The sequence below is a fragment of the Bufo bufo genome, chromosome 4, assembly GCF_905171765.1.
Source record: "Bufo bufo chromosome 4, aBufBuf1.1, whole genome shotgun sequence".
Taxonomy (NCBI): domain Eukaryota; kingdom Metazoa; phylum Chordata; class Amphibia; order Anura; family Bufonidae; genus Bufo; species Bufo bufo.
In genome coordinates this window covers 527562779-527585417 of record NC_053392.1, presented here as the reverse complement: position 1 = coordinate 527585417, position 22639 = coordinate 527562779, and positions in this window count along the sequence as shown.

Below are 22639 nucleotides of genomic sequence, written 5' to 3'. Positions count from 1 at the left end.
TCTCTCTTATCTCTTCTTCCTTTTTGACCAATGAAACAATGTTTAAGCCTCAGTGAGGACTGCCCTCTTCTGAAGATGTATAATACGGCTTACCTGATTTAAATAAAGTTAGAGATTGCTTTGACCAACTTCTGTGTCAGTGTTCAGTCTCTCAGCCACGCGTGGATATTAACCCCTGGGGGGGGTACATTGATCTGGAACACCAGAGTGTATCTAAAATGCCTTAATTTAGGGCTGCTTTAACATTATCAACGGTTTGTCCGACTCCTGACTCTACATGGTAGGAGGAAGGAGGATGAGGATTCTGTGGACCAGACTCTTTGCTAATGAGACTGGTCTTGGTGGAAAAGGGGGTTGAAGAATAATCTTCTGTCATCCAACCGACCACCTGGTCGCACTGGTCCGACTTGGACAGTGTTGTCCTGCGACGCCAAGTTAACTGCGAAATGAAACTGGGTACGGTGTTTTTTTTTCTTTTTTCCAGTTTCACCGGCAGCTGGCACAGTTTCATTGCGCCCAGGGCCACGGCCTCTGCCTGAACCGTCAGCAACACGCCCACTTCCCTGTCCCTTAGTGCTCGCCTTCTTCATATTAAAAGTTTTATTGTATAGATGTTGGACAACTTTGTTAAATTTGCCACCAGCAAAATTTCTTCGCTGCTGGATTACTGTATATATGGTTGCAACCTAAATGCAGACACAGATGTGACTTAAACCAGTGAAATTTGTGAAACAAGTATATAAACTTAACCAAGAATGTGGCCGGTCACACCAAATATAAATATGGCTTCTGTGGCGAAACCAACCTCGCCACTGGGTTTCGGAGGGGCCTGGCTACCAGCCTCTTGCCTCAGGATTATGGCCCATACTAACTTTAAAGGAGCAGACAGACCGGCCGCACAGCTTAAATCTGTCTTTGCAATTGTATTTTGTTATGTGAGGGTACCCAGATAGCTAATTTTATTGTATTTGTGTATTCTGAGTGCCATTCACCTAATGATATGCACTCAGATTTGAGCTATCTGGGAATTTGTTAAATGTCTGTTTGCTGTGGGGGTGTGACATTGTGTGTTTGGGTGGTGATTCCTGTCCTGTTGTATCTACATGTGTATTGGCGATTTCCCTTTGTCCTGAGAGATAATTGAATTACTCCTCGGGTGTCTCCAGGGCAGAGAGGAGGAAACCATGATGCATTGTGGGGATGTGTTGTGTCGGTCTATCCTGCAGTGCTGCATATCTGTCCTGTGTCACAGTCTTCATTCTGGTCCCCTAGGGGCGTGTCCACCAGATGGGGACCTGCATAAATACGGGCGGGTAGCCCTCAATAAAGTGTTCCTGTTTTACCCTTTATCATGTTGAGGAGTTGTTTCACACTTCTTTGTTATGAATATAATTCCACATGTGTTAATTCATAGTTTTGATGCCTTCAGTGTGAATCTACAATTTTCATAGTCATGAAAATAAAGAAAACTCTTTGAATGAGAAGGTGTGTCCAAACTTTTGGTCTGTATTGTATATATATATATATATATATATATTTTTTTTTTTTTATTATTATTATTATTATTATTATTATTATTACACATTTAGTTTGTGCCATACATTTTTTACAATTAAATGCCTTACAATTACTAAAATATATAAATTTAATTTCTAAAATGTTTCTGCCAGGATTCAAACTCCCAAGCTTGTACATTAGAGGCAAGGATTTTAACCACTACACTATAGAGGTACATTTTAACCTGCACATAAATATAAAATAAGTCTTCTGCTGAATAGGAATACATTACTCACTACATCAGAAACTTCTATGAGGTTTTTCTGACACAGTTTAACATTCAGCTTTATAGCAGAGTGGATAAGGTCCTTACCTCTAATGTACAATGTTGGGAGTTCAAATCCTGGCAAAAATGTCTCAGAAATTAGATTTAAATACACTGGGGTGTCCCCAAGCACTGACTCCATATATGGATATAGCTACAGTGAGGAACAGAAGTATTTGAACACCCTGTGATTTTGCAAGTTCTCCCACTTAGAAATCATGGAGAGGTCTCACATTGTAGGTGCATTCCCACTCTGAAAAACCGAATAAAAAAAAATAAAATCAGGAAATCACATTGTATGATTTTGAAAGAATTTATTTGTCTTGCACTGCTGAACATAAGTATTTGAACACCTGATAAACAACAAGAATTCTGTCTCTCAATGACCTGTTACTGTGCCTTTAAAAAGTCCACCTCTACTCCACTCATTAATCTAACTTAGTAGCACCTGTCTGAGCTCTTTAAAGACACCTGTCCACCCCACAGTCAGTCAGACGCCAACTACTACCATGGGCAAGACCAAAGAGCTCTCAAGAGACACCAGAGACAAAATTGTGGACCTCCACAAGGCTGGAAAGGGCTATGGGGCAATTGCCAAGCAGCTTGGTGAAAATAGATGAACTGTTGAAGCAATTGTTAGAAAATGGAAGAGGCTAAAGATGACTGTCAGTCTCCCTTGGACTGGGGCTACATGCAAGATCTTACCTCGTGGGGTATCACTGATGATAAGAAAGATGAGGAATCAGCCCAGAACTACAAGGGAGATGCTGGTCAATGACATGAAGAGAGCTGGGACCACAGTTTCAAAGGTCACTGTCGGTAGAACACTACGCCGTCATGGTTTCAAATCATGCATTGCACGGAAGGTTCCCCTGCTCAAGTCATCACATGTCCAGGCCCGTCTGAAGTTTGCCAATGACCATCTGGATGATCCAGAGGAGACATGGGAGAAAGTCATGTGGTCAGATGAGAACTTCACTCGTCGTGTTTGGAGGAAAAAGAAGGATGAGATGCATCCAAAGAACACCATCCCTATTGTGAAGCATGGGGGTGGTAACATCATGTTTTGGGGGTGCTTATCTTCGAATGGGACAGGACGACTGCACTGTATTAAGGAGAGGATGAATGGGGCCATTTATTGTGAGATTTTGAGCAACAACCTCCTTCCCTCAGTCAGAGCATTGAAGATGGGTCGTGGCTGGGTCTTCCAACATGACAACGACCCGAAGCACACAGCCAGGATAACCAAGGTGTGGCTCCGTAAGAAGCATATCAAGGTTCTGGAATGGCCTAGCCAGTCTCCAGACCTAAATACAATAGAAAATCTTTGGAGGGAGCTGAAACTCCGTGTTGCTCAGCGACAGCCCCGAAACCTGACAGATCTAGAGGAGATCTGTGTGAAGGAGTGGGTCAAAATCCCTGTTGCAGTGTGTGCAAACCTGGTCAAGAACTACAGGAAACAATTGACCTCTGTAATTGCAAACAAAGGCTTCTGTACCAAATATTAACACTGATTTTCTCAGGTGTTCAAATACTTATGTTCAGCAGCGCAAGACAAATAAATTCTTTAAAAATCATACAATGTGATTTCCAGATTTTTATTTTATTTTTATTCTCTCAAAGTGGGAATGCACCTACAATGTGAATTTAAGACCCCTCCATGATTTCTAAGTGGGAGAACTTGAAAAATCGCAGGGTGTTGAAATACTTCTGTTCCTCACTGTATATATGGAGTCAGAGCAGGGACTCCTAAGCCGAACTAGAGTCCCGACACCCTCCCCTCTTCAGAGCAGGGGGTTCCTGGGGTTCTACCATTGACTTCCGTTGTGCTCGGGTGCTCGGTAGAACACCAGAGCATCGCAAAGTGTTCTACCAGAGCACTTTGGTGCTCGATCAACACTACTCTGCAGTCATCATGTATTATCTGTCAATGCAGGTTGTTTCTGCACAGAAAATGTAAGCACTTGGAGGAAAATATTTACCAGGCATCATGTGCCCAAGTTGTAATCGTCTTAGACATGATTTTTAACTGACTGAATGCAATTTAACCAATTAAATGGTGCGTAACAGTAGATTTGGGGACACAAAATAAATATTGCTCTCTTCCTTCCATATTCTCTGTTTTATAGATCCATTATCAAACGTATGCAGTAATGGGAGTAATCTGGACCCACAGGCATCATGGACCTATTACCAACCACTATAGTCATTATATGTTTGTTCTGGGTTACTTAATTGGATTTGGCACTTGTCTTTTCAAATCTTTCCATCTTAACTTTAAATCTCTTTACTGCCCAAATTACTAGTTAGCCGAGCAACTCCTAAGGGCATTGTTCCAGCAGTCTCCTGGTATACACTTTTTAATCCCTTTACAGGAATCTGGACTTCACTGCAGAGGAACCACCAGGCCGCTACCTTCTGGAGTAGTCTCTGTATAACTGACAGGTTAACCACAGGGGTAAAGACACCAGTGCAAAGTACAAAGTGGACTTCCATCTGAATTTCAGGGAAAATTTGATTCACCACGAAGCCGCATTTCCTCGTGATTTGTGGTAATTAATCAATTTTCCCTGAAATGAGTGGGACCCCATACTCCAATCAAGAAGCCTCCATGGCCATCTTGATTGAAGATCCCATACGAAACCTGGCATTACGCCACACATTCACCACGCCACCCGGCGTGATGATGTCATCACTAGTGTTGAGCGAACCCGAACTGTAAAGTTCGGGTACGTACCGAACGTTGTGAGTTCGGGTACCCGGACCCTATCCCGAACTTTGCACAAAATGTTCAGGTTCGGGCATTTAATAAAGCTTGTTGAAAAGCTGCAGGGCAGCCAATCAACAAGCTTTTAAGCTGTGGGCACTTAGAAGCCATCACAGCCATGCCTAGTAATGGCATAGCTGTGATTGGCCGGTGCATCATGTGACCCAGCCTTTATACAAGCTGGATCGTGTGTAGTACCCCCCATCAGCTCTGAGTAGTGCAGGGACAGGAAGCAGGCAGTTGAAGTGTGGGAGAGTATTAGGAATCTCATCTGGCTATTTATTCTGTGTGTGACCTATAGTAATTCTTTTGTGGGTGCAATACACTAGCTTTGCACCCCTGACACAGAAATACAATAATTAATATGGCTGTTAATTCTGTGGGTGACCTATAGCGAATTTTTGTGGGTGCAATGCGCCATCTTTGTACCCCTGACACAAAAATATAATAGTTAATCTGTCTGTTTGTGGGTGACATATACCCATTTTTGGTGTGAGGTACACCTGCACTGCATACGTGACAGAGAACTTAATATAGTTACTCCTTCTGTTAGTTCAGTGGGTGACATATACCATTATTTGTGTGAGGTATACCTGCACTGCATCAGTGACAAGGCAATGAATATAGTTAATCCTTCTGTTAGATCGGTGGGTGACATATACCCCTTTTTGGTGTGAGGTACACCTGCACTGCATACATGACAGGGAAATTAATATAGTTAATCTATCTGTTAGTTCGGTGGGTCACATATACCCATTTTTTAAGTGAGGTACACCTGCACTACATCCGTGACAGGGCAATTAATATAGTTAATCTGTCTGTTAGATCAGTGGGTAACATATACCCATTTTTGGTGTGAGGTACACCTGCACTGCATACGTGAAAGGAAAATTAATATAGTTAATCCGTCTGTTAGTTTGGTGGGTGACATATACCCATTTTTGGTGTGAGGAACACTTGCAATGCATATGTGACAGGGAAATTAATATAGATAATCCGTCTGTTAGATCGGTGGGTGACATATACCCATTTTTGGTGTGAGGTACACCTGCACTGCATACGTGACAGGGAAATTAATATAGTTAATCCATCTGTTAGTTTGGTGGGTGACATATACCCATTTTTGGTGTGAGGTACACGTGCACTGCATCCGTGACAGGGAAATTAATATAGTTAATCTGTTTGTTAGTTCAGTGGGTGACCTCAAAGAATGAGGAGAGCATTAAATAAGGGACATGGCCCTGGTCGTGGTGCTGTTGGTGGAGCTCCTTTTGCAGGGAGAGGACGTGGTAGATCTGTGCCAGCTACACGCCCAAATGAAACACCTTCCTCAGGTGCATGTAGGCGACAGAACGTTCAGCGTTATTTCGTAGGCCTGAATACCGGTGTACGAATGGTATGGCCAGAACAATTAGATGCAGTAGTATATTGGGTGGCTGAGAGTGCCTCCAGTTCCTTCACATTGTCTCCCACCCAATCCCCTGGTGAAATAGCATAGTTTGCACCTGCAGCCCATGGGCATCTGTCTTTCACCTCACCCCCTTGCAAATCAGCCAAGCAATCTGAGCCCCAAGTCATGCAGCAGTCTCTTATGCTTTTTGATGACGCTGCTGGCAGGGTTTCCATAGGCCATCCACCTAGCCCTGCCCCAGAAGTAGGAGAGATTGAGTGCACTGATGCCCAACCACTTATGTTTCAGGATGTGGACATGGGAGGACCACAACAGCACTTCCCTGATGATTACGAAACACAGGTGCCAACTGCTGCGGCTTTCTGCAGTGTGCAGACCGGCAAGGAGGGTAGGGGAGAAGAGTGGGTGGAAGATGATGTGGAGGATGATGAGGTCCTAGACCCCACATGGAATAAAGGTCATGCGAATGACGTGTGCAGTTCGGATGAAGAGGTGGTGGTCACACAGCACCAGCTGCACAGCAAAAAAGGGAGCAGGGTGCAAAAGCAGAGTGGCCGTCCCCTAGCCAGTACACCTGCTAATACCCACCGCACCCAGGGACTGAGCACACCAAAGCAAGCTCCAAGGAGTTCCCTGGCATGGCAGTTCTTCAGACGATTTGCTGACGACAAGACGCGAGTGGTTTGCACGCTGTGCAATCAGAGCCTGAAGCGAGGCATAAATGTTTTAAACCTGAGCACCACCTGCATGACCAGGCATCTAAATGCAAAGCACGAGCTGTAGTGGAGTACACAGCTCAAAAACCACTAAAGATCTCAGGCTCCTCCTGCTCCCTCTTTTGCTGCTGTCTCGGCCTCTTCCTCCCCCTCTGTAGTGACAGTGGCACCTGCCACTCCGCAAATAGAGATTGTGACAGCAACACCATCACCTCCACCACCAAGCATCTCCACACTGTCCCATGGAAGCGTTCAGCTGTCCATCCCCCAAACACTGGAGAGAAAGAGAAAGTACCCCCCTACCCACCAGCTAGCCCGGGCCCTGAATGCCAGCATTTCCAAATTCCTGGCCTTTGAAATGCTGTCATTCCGTCTGGCCGAGACTGAGAGTTTTAAAAGCCTTATGGCGGTGGCTGTCCCACAGTACGTGGTTCCCAGCTGCCACTACTTTTCCAGGCGAGCCATCCCTGCCCTGCACAACCAAGTGGCGGACAAAATCAGGTGTGCACTGCGCAACGCCATCTGTGGCAAGGTCCACATAACCACTGATACGTGGACCAGTAAGCATGGGCAGAGACGTTATATCTCCCTAACAGCACAGTGGATAAATGCAGTGGCAGCTGGGCCTGAGGCGGATAGCAGTTTGGCGCATGTCCTTCCACCACCAAGGATTGCAGGGCCTCTTCCTCCCACTCTGCTTCCTTCTCATCCGGTCAGCATAAAACCTGCACCACCAACTTCGGCACAGCCAGGGGGAAATAACAGCAGGCTGTTTTGAAACTCATCTGTTTGGTGACAAAACCCAACACCGCGCATGAACTGTGGACTGGCATGGAACAACAGACCGAAGAGTGGTTGGTGCCACTGAGCCTCAAGCCCGGCCTGGTGGTGTGCGATAACGGGTGAAATCTCTAAGCAGCTCTGGGCCTAGCCGGTTTGACGCACATCCCTTGCCTGGCGCATGTGCTGAATTTTGTGGTGCAGAGGTTCCTGAAGAATTACCCCGATATGTCAGAGCTGCTGCAGAAAGAGAGGGCCATTTGTGCGCGCTTCAACGTTCTCACCATGCTACTACTCGCATGTCTGCGCTGCCTCATATGCAAACTTTACCTTGCACATGCTGGAGAGACTGTGCAAGCAGCAACAGGCAATTTCAGCTGCAGCACACAAGAGTGAGTGACTCTGTGGAACAGTACCACTTCACCACCAATGAGTGGGCCTCCATGGAAGAGGATGTGGCACAGGAGGAAGAGGAGGAGGAAGAGGGATCAATTCCACGGTTATCCGGCCAGTCATTCACAAGTGGCTCAGAGGCTGGGTTCCTGCACCAACAAAGGTGAGGTACATAACTGTCCAGCCAGGACACAGTTCTGGAGGATGAGGAGGAGGAGGAGGATGATGAGGAGGAGGAACCGTGTTCATAGCAAGGTGGCACCCAAAGTAACTCATGGGCATCACTGGAGCATGGCTGGGGGGATACAGAAGACACAGACGATACACCTCCCACAGAGGACAGCTTTTCGTTGCCTCTGGGCAGCCTGGCACACATGAGTGACTACATGCTGCAGTGCCTGCGCAACGACCGCCGAGTTGCCCACATTCTAACCAGTGCTGATTACTTAGTGGAAGCACAAGGCGAAGGCAGAGGAGGAGAAGGAAGTTGCCAAAGCAGGGAGGGTTAGCATGGCCGAAATATAGAAAAGCTTTCTCAGCATGCCACAATAACCAGCACCACCAGCTGATACGGACTGTCTTAGTAGGAGGCATCATTTCAGCAACATGGTGGAGCAGTACATGTGCACACGCCTACACGTACTGACTGATGGGTCTGCCCCATTCAACTTCAGGGTCTACAAATTGTGCACATGGCCTGAGCTTGCCCTTTATGACTTGGAGGTGCTGGCCTGCCCTGCGGCCAGTATATTGTCCGAACTTGTATTTAGCACGTGATCACAGACAAGCGCGGTCGCCTGTCCACAGCCAACGCGGACAAGCCCACATTCATTAAAATGACCCGAACTTGACCCAAACTGGAACCCAAACCCGAACCCCATTGAAGTCAATGGGGACCTGAACTTTGGTGCACTAAAATGTCTGTCAAATAGTCATAGTAAGGTCTAGAGGGCTGCAAAAGGAAGCAAAATGGGTGTAAGAGCAGGACAATTGCCCTGCAAACAAATGTGGATAGGGAAATGACTTAAAATAACATAGAATAGAAAAAAAAATTAAAATAATAATCTTGAACTAGGAGGCGGAGGTCAAAGTGGAGTAGGAGGTTAAGGAGGCGGTTGACGTGGCGGTGTAGGTGGAAGCGACAGTGGAGGAAGAGGAGATAGCCAAGACTGTTTTTTTTTTTTTGTTTGTTTATTTGTTTTTTACTTTATTTTTATTTTTTTTATAAATTTGGGAAGGCCCCAAAACAATGGAAAGAAGAGAATGCAAAGAGAAAGTGTGCTGGAGTATAACAATAACTGTGTGCAGCTGGTATACTTGTCTAATCAGCACAAGGTACAGAGAAGTACTGTGGGATCCATGCCTGGTTCATTTTAAGGAACGTTAGCTGTGGACAGGTGGCTGCGCTTGTCTGTGATCACGTGCTAAACACACGTTCGGACAATACACTGGCCGCAAGGCAGGCCAGCACCTCCAAGTCATAAAGGGCAAGCTCAGGCCATGTGCCCAATTTGGAGACCCAGAAGTTGAATGGGGCAGACCCATCAGTCAGTACGTGTAGGCGTGTGCACACATACTGCTGATATGCTGCCTCCTGCTAAGACGATCCGTATCAGCTGGTGGTGCTGGTTGTTGTGGCGTGTGGACAAAGCTTTTCCACATTTCGGCCATGCTAACCCTCCCTTCTGAGGTGCTGGCGGTGACTTCTTCCTCCTCCTCTGCCTTCGCCTTGTGCTTCCACTGATCCCCCGCTGCCAAGTGGGAAGGCCATCAGCAGCACGTCTACCAGTGTACGCTTGTACTCGCGCATCTTTCGATCACACTCCAGTGACGAAATTAAGGACAGCACGTTGTCCTTGTAGCGGGGATCCGGCAGGATGGCCACCCAGTAATCAGCACTTGTTATAATGTAATCGTTGCGCAGGCACTGCAGCATGTAGTCGCTCATGTGTGCCAGGCTGCCCAGAGGCAACGAAAAGCTGTCCTCTGTGGGAGGTGTATCATCTGTGTCTTCTGTATCCCCCCAGCCACACTACAGTGATGCCCATGAGCAGCTTTGAGTGCCACCCTGCTGTGAACACGGTTCCTCATCATCATCATCCTCCTCCTCATCATCATCTTCCAGAACTGTGTCCTGGCTGGCCAGTTGTGTACCTGGCCTCTGTTGGTGCAGGAACTCACCCTCCGAGCCACTTGTGAATGACTGGCCTGATAACTGTGGAAATGATCACTTTTCCTCCTCCTCTTCCTCCTGTGCCACATCCTCTTCCATGGAGGCCCACTCATTGGTGGTGGAGTCAGGGCCGATCCTACACGGGGTGCAGTGGGTGCCCCGCACCCCAGCGCTGCGGCCCTGGTGACAAGTGGGGGCGGCCGCGGCCGGCGGCAGGGCAGAGCAGGAGATGAGCGCCTCCATTGCGGAAGCGCTCATCTCCATAGTCATCTGTATTGCCGTCCTCAGGACGGCAATACAGATGTCTGTCTGTGCTGCGGCAGAGGAGGGAGAGGTGTGTCCCCTCCTGTTCCTCTGATAGGCTGCCGGCTTAGTGCTGGCAGCCTATCAGAGGCCGGTGATGGCGCGATGACGTCATCGCGTCGCCTGAGCCGTATAGCGAGGGACACAGACGGAAGAGGTGGCCTGCATCGCATCGCATTGCTGGAGGTAAGTATAAGTGTATTATTTTTTTTATTTTTTTTATATAGGTACAATACTGGGCTGGCACATGATAAGGGGGCTACTGGGCTGGCACATAAGGGGGGCTACTGGGCTGGCACATAAGGGGGGACTACTGGGCTGGGCTGGCACATGATAAGGGGGGCTACTGTGCTGGCACATGATAAGGGGGGACTACTGGGCTGGCACATGATAAGGGGGGACTACTGGGCTGGCACATGATAAGGGGGGCTACTGGCACATGATATGGGGGGCTACTGGCACATGATATGGGGGCACTCTGGCTACTGGCACATGATATGGGGGCACTCTGGCTACTGGCACATGATAATGGGGGGGATCTGGCTACTGGCACATGATATGGGGGGGGCTCTGGCTACTGGCACATGATAAGGGGGGGGGGGCTCTGGCTACTGGCACATGATAAGGGGGGCTACTGGCACATGATAAGGGGGGCTACTGGCACATGATAAGGGGGCTACTGGCACATGATAAGGGGGTCTACTGGCACATGATAAGGGGGCCTACTGGCACATAAGGGGGGCTACTGGCACATAAGGGGGGCTACTGGCAAATGATATGGGGGGCTCTGGCTACTGGCACATGATATGGGGGGGCTCTGGCTACTGGCACATGATGGTGGGGGGGCTCTTATTTCTGGCACATGATTGGGGGCACTCTGGCTACTGGCACATGATATGGGGGGCTCTGGCTACTGACACATGATATGGGGGGGCTCTGGCTACTGACATGATATGGGGGGGCTCTGGCTACTGGCACATGATGGTGGGGGGGCTCTTATTACTGGCACATGATTGGGGGCATCTATGGGGGCACATCTTACTGCAGATTATTGGGGGGCACTATAGGGGCATCTACTGAGGCTAAAAAAGAAGATATTTTATATGGGGGCTCTGTATAGGGGCATTTTATACTGGGACACATTATGGTGGGTACTATGGGGAAGGGGGGGGCACTATGGGGGTCATCTACGGTGGCACTGAGAAGGGGTATTTTATATTGGCACATTATGGGAACATTAGCTCAACTGGGGGCATTACAAATGTTTTGCATATTATAAGGAGAATTATTACTACTGGGGGGGCATTATGGTGGGCTTTATTACTCCCCCATGGTATGACCCCCTAGTAGCAGCACCAGCCTCTCCCTGCTCTGCTATCCCTCTGCCCTTTCTCCAAATCCTTATTATGAAATCTTTCTCATTAGGTTAAAGCACAACATCAGCTCCGCCGAGCCCCCGGCCAAAGTGTTGAAGTGGCGTCCGAGATCCCCAAGGGCCAAGTCAAGTAACTGTAAGTTTTTATGGGGGTTCTACAAAAGAGCTATCGTGGGGCAAAGTTCATATTCGTGTTTACACACGTGTTTTAAAATGAATGCTTTCTCCTATTATAAACAAGTAAATAATGACGCAATGCTGTGGGGCTGGTGTGCAACTTTTTCCAGGGCTGGTTTTTATCCCCAGTCCGGCCCTGGCCGAGCGAGCCGCCGGGACTTTTTTTTTTTGACTTTTTTTTTTTTTTAAGCCGAGCAGCCGAGCCGCCGATTCGTGGGGCTGAAGTTGTTGCCATAGAAACATTGTAAAGGGGAGGAGTTAGTAAGATAACCACGCCCATGTGGGGGCGCCAGAAATATTTCTGCACCCAGGCGCCTGTGACCCTAGGATCGGCCCTGGGTGGAGTGGTGATGTTCCGCAGAGTGACTCACCCGTGCGTGCTGCAGCTGAAACTCCAGAATCGCCTGCTGCTGCTCACACAGTCTTTCCAGCATGTGGAAGGTGGGGTTCCACATTGTGGGTACGTCGCATATGAGGCGGTGAGTGGGAAGGCTGAAGTTACGCTGCAGCGCAGACAGGCTAGCAGCAGCAGGGTGAGAACGCCTAAGGCTACTTTCACACTGCCGTTCCATTTTGCCCATGATCACACACCGCCAGGCTGGGCTTGAGGCTCAGTGGCCCCAACCACGCATCGGTCTGTTGTTCCATGCCCGTCCACAGCTCCTGTGCGGTGTGGGGTTTTTCCCCAAAACAGATGAGTTTCAAAACAGCCTGCTGTCGTTTCCCCTTGGCTGTGCTGGAGCTGGTAGTTCAGGTGTTACGCTGAGCCAAACTGCTATCCGCCTCAGGCCCAGCCGCCACTGCATTTACCCAGTGTGCTGTTAGGGAGATATAATGTGCTTACTGGTCCATTTAAACGGTGGTGTGGGGTTTCGCTTTGGTAGATAGGGTAAGCGGACGCAGTACAGATGCAAAATGCAAGTTCTTAACTCAAACTTCAGTGTTTATTCACACTTGCGGCAGTTGCAAAAAACAACACGTCACTTTGCAGTATTTGGTTTTAATTCACACACAATGGAAAGTTCATATTGCACAAGTCACCTTGTTGGCAGTTCTGCCTCCAGTAGTCCACGGCAGGCTTTAGGGGGCCTGTTCCTCCTGCACATGTGTCTCAGCCCTCCAGTCCGGCACAAAACCTCAGATCCCAACACAGAGACTCAGCTGCTGAGCCTAGCTGCCTATTTAAGGACAGCCAGGTGCTGCCAATACCCGGACCGACACTTAAACTCTGGTCCGGTATTTGACCTCACCTGGCTGGAAACCAGCCCAGCTGCCCATGTTGGGAGAAAAATACCTGCCTTCCCAGACAAAATACCTCACTGTGTCACATAGGTTTTGTGGACCTTGCCCCAGATGGCGTTGCGCAGTGCACACCTGATTTTGTCCACCACTTGGTTGTGCAGGGCAGGGCAGGGATGGCTCGCCTGGAAAAGTAGTGGCGGCTGGGAACCATGTACTGTGGGACAGCCACCGCCAAAAGGTTTTTAAAAGTCTCCGTCTTCAACAGACGGAATGACAGCATTTCAAAGGCCAGGAATTTTGAAATGCTGGCATTCAGGGCGAGGTATAGCTGGTGGGTAGGGGGGTACTTTCTCTTTCTCTCCAGTGTTTGGGGGATGGACAGCTGAACGCTTCCATGGGACAGTGTGGAGATGCTTGGTGACGGTGACAGTGGTGGAGGTGTTGGTGTTGCTGCCACGTCCTCTGTTTGCGGGGTGGCAGGTGCCACTGTCACTCCAGAGGGGGAGGAGGAGGCCGAGACCGCAGCAGATGAGGGAGCAGGAGGAGTCAGATACCTTTCTTGGTTTTTGAGGTGTCTACTAGACTGCAGCTCGTGCTTTGCATTTAGATGCCTGGTCATGCAGGTGGTGCTCAGGTTTAAAAAATGTATCCCTCGCTTCAGGTTTCGATTGCACAGCGTGCAAACCACTCGCGTCTTGTCATCAGCACATTGTCTGAAGAACTGCCGGTTTGGGTGTACTCAGTCCCTGGGTGCAGTGGGCAGTAGTAGGTGTACTGGCTAGGGGACGGCCACTCTGCTTTTGCACCCTGTTCCCTCTTTTGCTGTGCGGCTGGCTCTGTGTGACCACCACCTCTTCCTCCGAACTGCACACGTCGTTCGCATGACCTTGATTCCATGTGGGGTCTAGAACCTCATCATCCTCCGCATCATCTTCCACGCACTCTTCACCCCGGCCCTCCTTGCCGCAGCAGTTGGCACCTGTGTTTCGTCATCATCAGGGACATGCTGCGGTGGTCCTCCCATGTCCACATCCTGAAACATAAGTGGTTGGGCATCAGTGCACTCAATCTCTCCTACTTCTGGGGCCGGGCTAGGTGGATGGCCTATGGAAACCCTGCCAGCAGAGTCATCAAAAAACATAAGAGACTGCTGCATGACTTGGGGCTCAGACTGCTTGGCTGATTTGCAAGAGGGTGAGGTGAAAGACAGATGCCCATAGGTTGCAGGTGCCAACTCTGCGCTTTCAGCAGGGGACCGGGTGGGAGACAATGTGAAGGAACTGGAAGCACTGTCAGCCACCCAATCTACTACTGCCTTTACTTGTTCCGGTCTCACCATTCATACAATGGTATTTGGGCCTGCAAAATAACGCTGAACGTTCTATCGCCTACATGCACCTGAGGAAGGTGTTTTATTTGGGCGTGTAGCTGGCACAGATCGACCACGTCCTCTCCCTGCAAAAGGAGCTCCACAAACACCAACAGCACCACGACCAGGGCCACGTCACTTATTTGACGCTCTGCTCATTCTTTGAGGTCACCCACTGAACTAACAGACAGATTAACTACTGTATATTAGTTTTCCTGTCACGTATGCAGTGCACGTGTACCTCACACCAAAAATGGGTATATGTCACCCACCGATCTAACAGATGGATTAACTATATTAATTTCCCTGTCACAGATGCAGTGCAGTTGTACCTCACACCAAAAATGGCTATAGGTCACCCACAGAATTAACAGCCAGATTCATTATTATACTGCTGCGTCAGGGGTGCAAAGATGGTGCATTGCACCCACAAAAGATCGCTATAGGTCACCCACAGAATTAACAGCCAGATTAATTATGATATTTTTGTGCCAGGGGTGCAAAGCTGGTGTATTGCACCCACAAAAAAATCACTATAGAATAAATAGCCAGATTAAATAGCAGAATAAATAACACAGATATACCACAGAATAAATAGCCAGATGAGATTCCTAACACTCTCCCTCACTTCAGCTGCCTGCTTCCTGTTCCTGCACTATTTAGAGCTGGTGGGTGGTGCTACACGTGATCCAGCTTGTATAGAGGCTGAGTCACATGATGCACCGGCCAATCACAGCCATGCCATTACTAGGCATGGTTGTGATGGTTTCTAAGTGCCCACAGCTTAAAATATTGTTGATTGGCTGCCCTGCAGAACCCAAACTTTTGCTGCAAAGTTCGTGATCTTGTTCGCGTACCCGAACTCGCAAAGTTAGGTACGAACCCGAACTTTGCAGTTTGGGTTCGCTCAACACTAGTTACGAAACCGAATTTCCTCTTGTAACAAATCAATTTTTTCTAAAAATGGGGGTTGAAAATACAAAAAAATATACTCAACTCATCCATTTGCTCGTATAGAGGACATCCGCTCCCATCTTGATTGAAGAAAACCCACTAAAAGACCTGCGGCGAGGTGATGACTTCACGAGGTGACCTCACTGGACTTGCTCAGTGACGTCACCACGTGCTCGCAGCGTAATCACCTGGTGACACCATCACGCTCGCCTCAGGTTCTTTAGTGGGTTTTCTTCAATCAAGATGGGAGCAGACGGCGTCTCCACGAGCAAGTGGATGAGGTGAGTATTATTTAATTTTTTTAACCCCTGATTAACCCCTGAAAGGCTTAATGTAAGTCACAGATGTCACGATCAGCATTGCACACGTCATCTGATGGGTTAATTGACGGGAGTGGCGTTTTAACAGAGGGGGCACAGAGGGAATTTCTACCATGGAGGGGGCACAGAGGGCATTACTACTACAAAGGTGGCACAGAGGGCATTATTACTACAAAGGTGGCACAGGGGGCAATACTACTACAAAGGGGACACAGAGGGCAATGCTACTACAAGGAGGGTACAGAGGGCAATACTACTACAAAGGGGGCACAGAGAGCAATACTACTACAAAGGGGGCACAGGGGGCTTTACTACTGTCAAGGTGGAACAATGGGCATTTCTACTACAAAGGAGAACAGAGGGCATTACTACTACAAAGGGCGCACAGAGGGCAATACAACTACTAATGGGGCACGGAGGGCAATACTACTACAAAGGGGAATAGAGGACATTACTACTATTAAGGGGGCACAATGGGCATTACTTCTATGGAGGGGGCACAATGGGCATTACTACTATGGGGGGGGGGTCACAATGGCCATTACTACTGTTAGAGGGGCGCAATGGGCATTACTATTTTGAAGAGGGCACAATGTGCATTATTACTATGAAGGGGGCACAGAGGGCATTGCTTCTATGTAGGGGGCACAATGGGCATTACAACTATGAAGGGGCACAATGGGAATTACTACTGTGAAGAGGGCACAGAGGGCATCACTACTGTGAAGGGGGCACAGAGAGCATTACTCCTGTGAAGGGGGTGGGCATAACTGTTATGGGGCACTTAGTGGGCATTATTACTGTGAAGGGGGCACAATGGGCATTACTACTGTGAAGGGGCACAGAGAGCATTACTCCTGTGAAGGGGGTGGGCATAACTGTTATGGGGCACTGAGTGGGAATTATTACTGTGAAGGGGTCACAATTAACAATACTACTGTGAAGGGGCACAGGGGCATTATTACTGTTATGGGGGGCACAGTGAGGGCATAATGAGGGCAATACTACTATGAGGGGGTACAATTTTTTAAACGTAGTAGGGGAGGGGGGTGACAGAGAAAGGATCCGCCCCGGGGTGGTGCAATACACCCTAGGCACACCGCTGTTTGTAACTAATCAAATTTCTTGTTGAAGTTTATCAAAGCAGCCAAAATCAAATTTTTCAAAACCTCACTTATCGCTACTCATTTTATAAACAGGCTTCATACAGGCAGCCAGCATGTTAATTTTCAAATCTACGTATATGTAGGGGATTTGAGGCTCTGTGTCAGAAAAACTAGCACAGAATTTGGAGTTAAAAATTATATGATAAAAAATGTTGGAGATGAGATGAACTTTAAAGAGGTTGCCCAACATTAGCAAAATTGGGACACAGAATATGGTATGAAATATGAGCATTACTTACCTGTTGCATCACCTGCTGCTCCAGGGCTGCTATTCAGATTCTCCATTGTCTATTTTTTTCACAGGACTGCAGCGCTGATCTCATGTGATTAACACGCGGCCAATTCAGCCAATCACTGGGCTCAACAGAGTACTTTTAAGGCCAGTGATTGGCTGCAACGATCATGTTTTGTTGACCTAATGCCTATTTAGCTATTTTACACCATTCTCTGGTTACTTTCCACTTTTTGGTAATGCTGGACAACCCGATTTAAGGGAAAATCAATATCTGAATGGCAGGGGTCTAACATCTTACACCCTGGACAATCAGCTGTTCCTAAGTGGCATCAGAAATAGGCACTGGAACTATGCAACTCTGTCCATTGTGAGGTGGACTCAGTTGGTTACTGCAGCTCGGCTCCCATTCACATCAATGGGAGCAGCGCTGTAGTAACCAGCTTTGTCCACCACACAGTAGCTGAAGCTGTGTAGTTCTGGCCCCTATTTCTGGCACCAGCACTGCCGCAGAACAGCTGACTGAAGTGGGTGCAGGGTGTCACACCTCCTTTAATCAGATATTGATGGTTTATCCTCAGGATAGGCTATCAGAAACCTACTATACCCCTTTAATGTAAAAGTGGGCCTTAATCTGCTATTAGCACCTATAGTACCTACCATATGGATATCTCACCTACAATGAACAGTACCTACCACATAGATATCTCACCTAGAAGGAATAGTACCTACCACATGGATATTGCACCTAGAAGGTACAGTATCTACAACATGAATATCGCACCTAGAAGAAACAGTACCTACCCACATGGATATCTCCACTAGAAGAAACAGTACCTACCAAATGGATGGTGCACCTAGAAGGTACAGAACCTACCACATGAATATCTCACCTAGAAGGTACAGTAGATATCACATAAATATTGCATCTAGAAGGTAATTTACATACCACATGGATATCGCACCTAGAAGGAACAGAACCTACCACATGGATATCTCACCTAGAATGAGCAGTACCTACCACATGGATATCGCACCTAGAAGGAGCAGTACCTACCACATGGATATCGCACCTAGAAGGTACAGTACCTACCACATGGATATCTTCATATGAATTCCATTCCAATAACACAAAATGTAATGTATTTCAGTTTTAGAGATGGTAGAGGATAATAGTATACCAATGGGACAAAAGTACTAATATATAGAGCTGGAGAGAGACAAATTTAGTATTTCAACATTTATTTTCCTAGACAAATTAAGCATGAAGAAAAAGTGATCCATCGTGCTAACAGGCAGAATTTGTTAGAATCTCTGGATCTGCCAGTTTTTTTTTGTTTTTGTTTTTTCAGAACATGGAACTGGTACAATAGAAAATGGACACATTATTTATAGGATATGACATTTCTTGCCAGTAATAAAAGACGTCTTGTTTTCACTGGGTGAGGATTAGCTGGTCCTGGAATTACATCTGCTATGCTATGCTCTTCAATCATGTTAGAGACAATAATGGATTTGGCAGAGAATAATGTGAATGGATCTTTGCTCTTATTTATCCATATTTCTGATGAGCTGTCAAAAGTAGCATTCCTTGTTATTAATAATTCAAAGCGGAATACTTTCCACATGTTCTCACAACAGATGCTCATAATAATGGAGATTGTGTATATTTTGATATTGGAATATTATACTGTTTTTCCCTCCAATCCTCCTTCTCCCTGAATTCTGACCAAGTTCTCCTGGTCAAGGCTATGTACACAACTACACTGAAGCCTCAATGGAGTCCACTGGGACCTGGATCCAGCACTGAATCGAGACAGTAGTCGAAACATCTCAATGTTTGGCGAATAAAGTTGCATCCATTTATTTGGTCAGTTATTTCGACCAGTTATTGTGCGCCAAAACCAGGTGCAGGCAAAAAACACAGAACAGGTGCAAATCTTTCCATTACACCTGCTCTCTGAGTAGGCTTCACTACTGGTTTTGGCTCACAATAACTTATGGAAATTACTGACCAGAGGCGTAGCTATAGGGGGTGCAGAGGTAGCAGTCACTACCTGGCCCAGGAGTCTGAGGGGGCCCAAAGACCCTTGTGCCGCATAAGAAGACACCTGTATTATATATATTACACCTCTGTCTGGAGGGAAGGGGTTAGGTCAAGAATTTGTGCCGTTTCAATTTTTGCCTCAGGTAGCACGAAGGCTATGTGCTTCCATGCCCCTGGCCACAAAGTACTGAGGGAAGGGGGGGCCCAAGCTGAACTCTTGTACCAGGACCGATGAACCTTTAGCTACGCCCTGTAACTAACCAAATAACTGGATTAACACCTCAGGATCACTTCTGATGATCGTATCTATTGTGTATGTTACATGTGTTGACAATGTGGCCACAAGCAGTCATGAGGAGATGATTTAAAGGATCTCAATAGGTTCTCCAGAATAACCCCCTATTATATACAACTGACATTACACTGGGTATTACCTGTCTTTGGAGATGCTCTCCAATGTAATATATAGTAGAGGTGCAGAATAGTAAAGTAGTTACCATAGCGGGTGTGGGAGCCAGAGGGGTTTCTGTTCATATGAGGATAAAAGTACTATAGTGACACATGATAGATGGGTGGAAGGCAGATTATGCATTGGAGCTCAAGTAATTTAACCTGTGAAAAGTTTTAGGCCCCATTTACACAACCTTATTTTTGCTCGGCATCTGATCCGTCTGCTGTCCACATCCGTATGTCCTTTCCGTAGCCCCACAAAAAAGATAGAACATGTCCTATTCTTGTCTGTTTTATAGACAAGGATAAGCATTCTTATAATAGGTCCGCAAAAAAAAAAGTATGCAACACGGACATCACACGGACATGCTATGTATTTTATGCGGATCCGCATACCGTAAAATACATATGGTTATGTGAATGCACTCTTACACTTCTATTAGCAAAATTTAAAAATCCAAGATACAATAAGAGACTACATTCTCTAGACATCTGTTCTTCGCAAGTCAGTATTTTGGAGGTTTTGTAGAGGTGGTGCCAAAATATAATATCCGAGAAATGTGTGAGATTCCTGCCTCCAAATCTGACATTCAGCTTAGGGCTCATGCGCACAACCATGTTTTGCATCCGTGCTTTTTCGTGGCTCACACACATCCATTTCTATGGGTCTGTGTGCTATCTGCATCTCTATTTTCGTTCTTCAAATTAAAGAACATGTCCTATTCTGCTCCGTAATGCGATCAAGAATAGTCATTTCTAGTGATAGGAGTGAGAAAAATGCGTATTGCATACAGAAGCTGGTTTACGGATCCCGATACGGACACGGTTGTGTGCATGAGTCCTAAGAGATCCGCCAAAGGAGTCCAAAGTGAACGTGCATTTATTAAAACAGAAAGGTCGTATGTTCAGGAGACTTTTATCTGTTTATGTCCTAGACATTCATTCACAGAATAAAATTAAGACAATATTTAGATCCATCAACAGCAGCTAGCCTGCAGATACAATGCCAACAGGATGCTTGCTTCAAGTGGAGCATCAGTTTAATTTATAGTCTTGGGCTGGATCCTTTATGGAGCTAGAACCTTTGATCATACATTTTCATTTTTGTATTGTGTGATAAGGGAATGCTATGGAGTGAACACATAGAATATATTCCTTTATTTGAAAACAAAAGATATGTATTCAAAGTTACGCCAACAGTAATGCTGGGGCCCTTTCACACTTGCGTTGTCCGGATCCGGCGTGTACTCCATTTGCCGGAATTACACGCCGGATCCGGAAAAACGCAAGTGAACTGAAAGCATTTGAAGATGGATCCGTCTTCAAAATGCGTTCAGTGTTACTATGGCAGCCAGGACGCTATTAAAGTCCTGGCAGCCATAGTAGTAGTGGGGAGCGGGGGAGCAGTATACTTACAGTCCGTGCGGCTCCCGGGGCGCTCCAGAATGACGTCAGAGCGCCCCATGCGCATGGATTGTCCGTTGTGCTAATTTTGCATCCATTTTAGCCAATTCTGTCTGAGATCCATTATTTTTGAGGGGAAGAAAAGTCCTCCACGAAGGACTTTTTCTTCCGTCTAAAATATAGGATCTCAGACGGAAATGGCTGAAATTGTTCCAAAATGAGCACAATGGATGCTCAAAATACAGAATCTTTTATTTATTCATTTATTTATTTTTTCTGTTCTTCTGAAGGATAAGAAGAATGGAAATTAAAACAGTTATGTGAACCCAGCTTAAATGTCATCGCTGAACGCTTCAGCTCCGCACTCTATCTTCCTGGTGTGTCTGTGCTTTCTGTTCTTCTGCTCTGTTAAAGGAGAAGAAGAATGGAAAGGATGGATTTGTCACATAACTGAACCGAATGGAGCCTACGTGCCCCACAGACTATAATGGGATCTGTTAGGTTTCCGTTCAGAAGATCGATTTTGTAGAGGAGACAAAAGCCCTGCATGCAAATAGCCCTCTTGGTCAGGTACATATGCCATTAATTAATAAAAGGTGCAAAAAACAGTTAAAAGACAGCTGTAATATTATGCAGCCAGTTTTAGTTCTGTGAGGACATGAACAGTCCTCTTTAAAGGTGTTATCCAACCATTATAATGCCCCCCAAAATTCCAGAGCACTTCAAACAGGTCATACTTGTCCAGCTCCCCCACACCCGCGCCACCACTGATGCCCGCACAGTCGCCGCTGCATCTCCCTGCATAGATCAAAATATCCAGCAATGGTCGGGGACAGCCAATAGCAGGCCGCAATGGGGACGAGCCTCCCTAGCGTCACCTGGGATGTTTTGATCTACACGATAGGAGTGGCGGCCGTGCGGGCATTAGGAGCGATGTGGGTGCGGGGAGTGGGTTAAGTATAACCTGTATGAGGTACCCGGGCATTTTGAGAGCAATATAGGAGTTGGATAACCACTTTAAAAAAGGGTAAACTAGTAGAAAAGAGATAATGCTCTAGATAGAGAACAACAAAGAATGCTAAGAACTGAGGTTTATGAAAGGGAGTCAATCATATATATGGTAACATATCCACCTATGTATGCAAATATGGAATGTGCTGAAAGATATACAAATCCTAAAATATAAAAATATAAAAAATAATGTAAAAGGAACAAGACGTACAACTAACAGTACAGCTCATTTAGGAAAAGGAAATGACTTGTAAGACTAGTCGGTAGAGATGGCCTTGCGGTTTGCCCTGCTGTGTCGTTTCGTGGCGAACCTTGCTCGTTCGCGATTCGCCGAACATGCGAACATATGGCCATGTTCGCATGCGCCATATTCTTTTACATTGTGTCGAACTTTGACCCATGACACATCAATTAGGTGGGACAGGACAGCCAATTGAGACGTTTCATCACATGGACACACCCCCACCCTATAACAGAACCCGATCTGGCAGCCATTTTAAATTCTATGTTTTGCCAGTGTAGGGAGA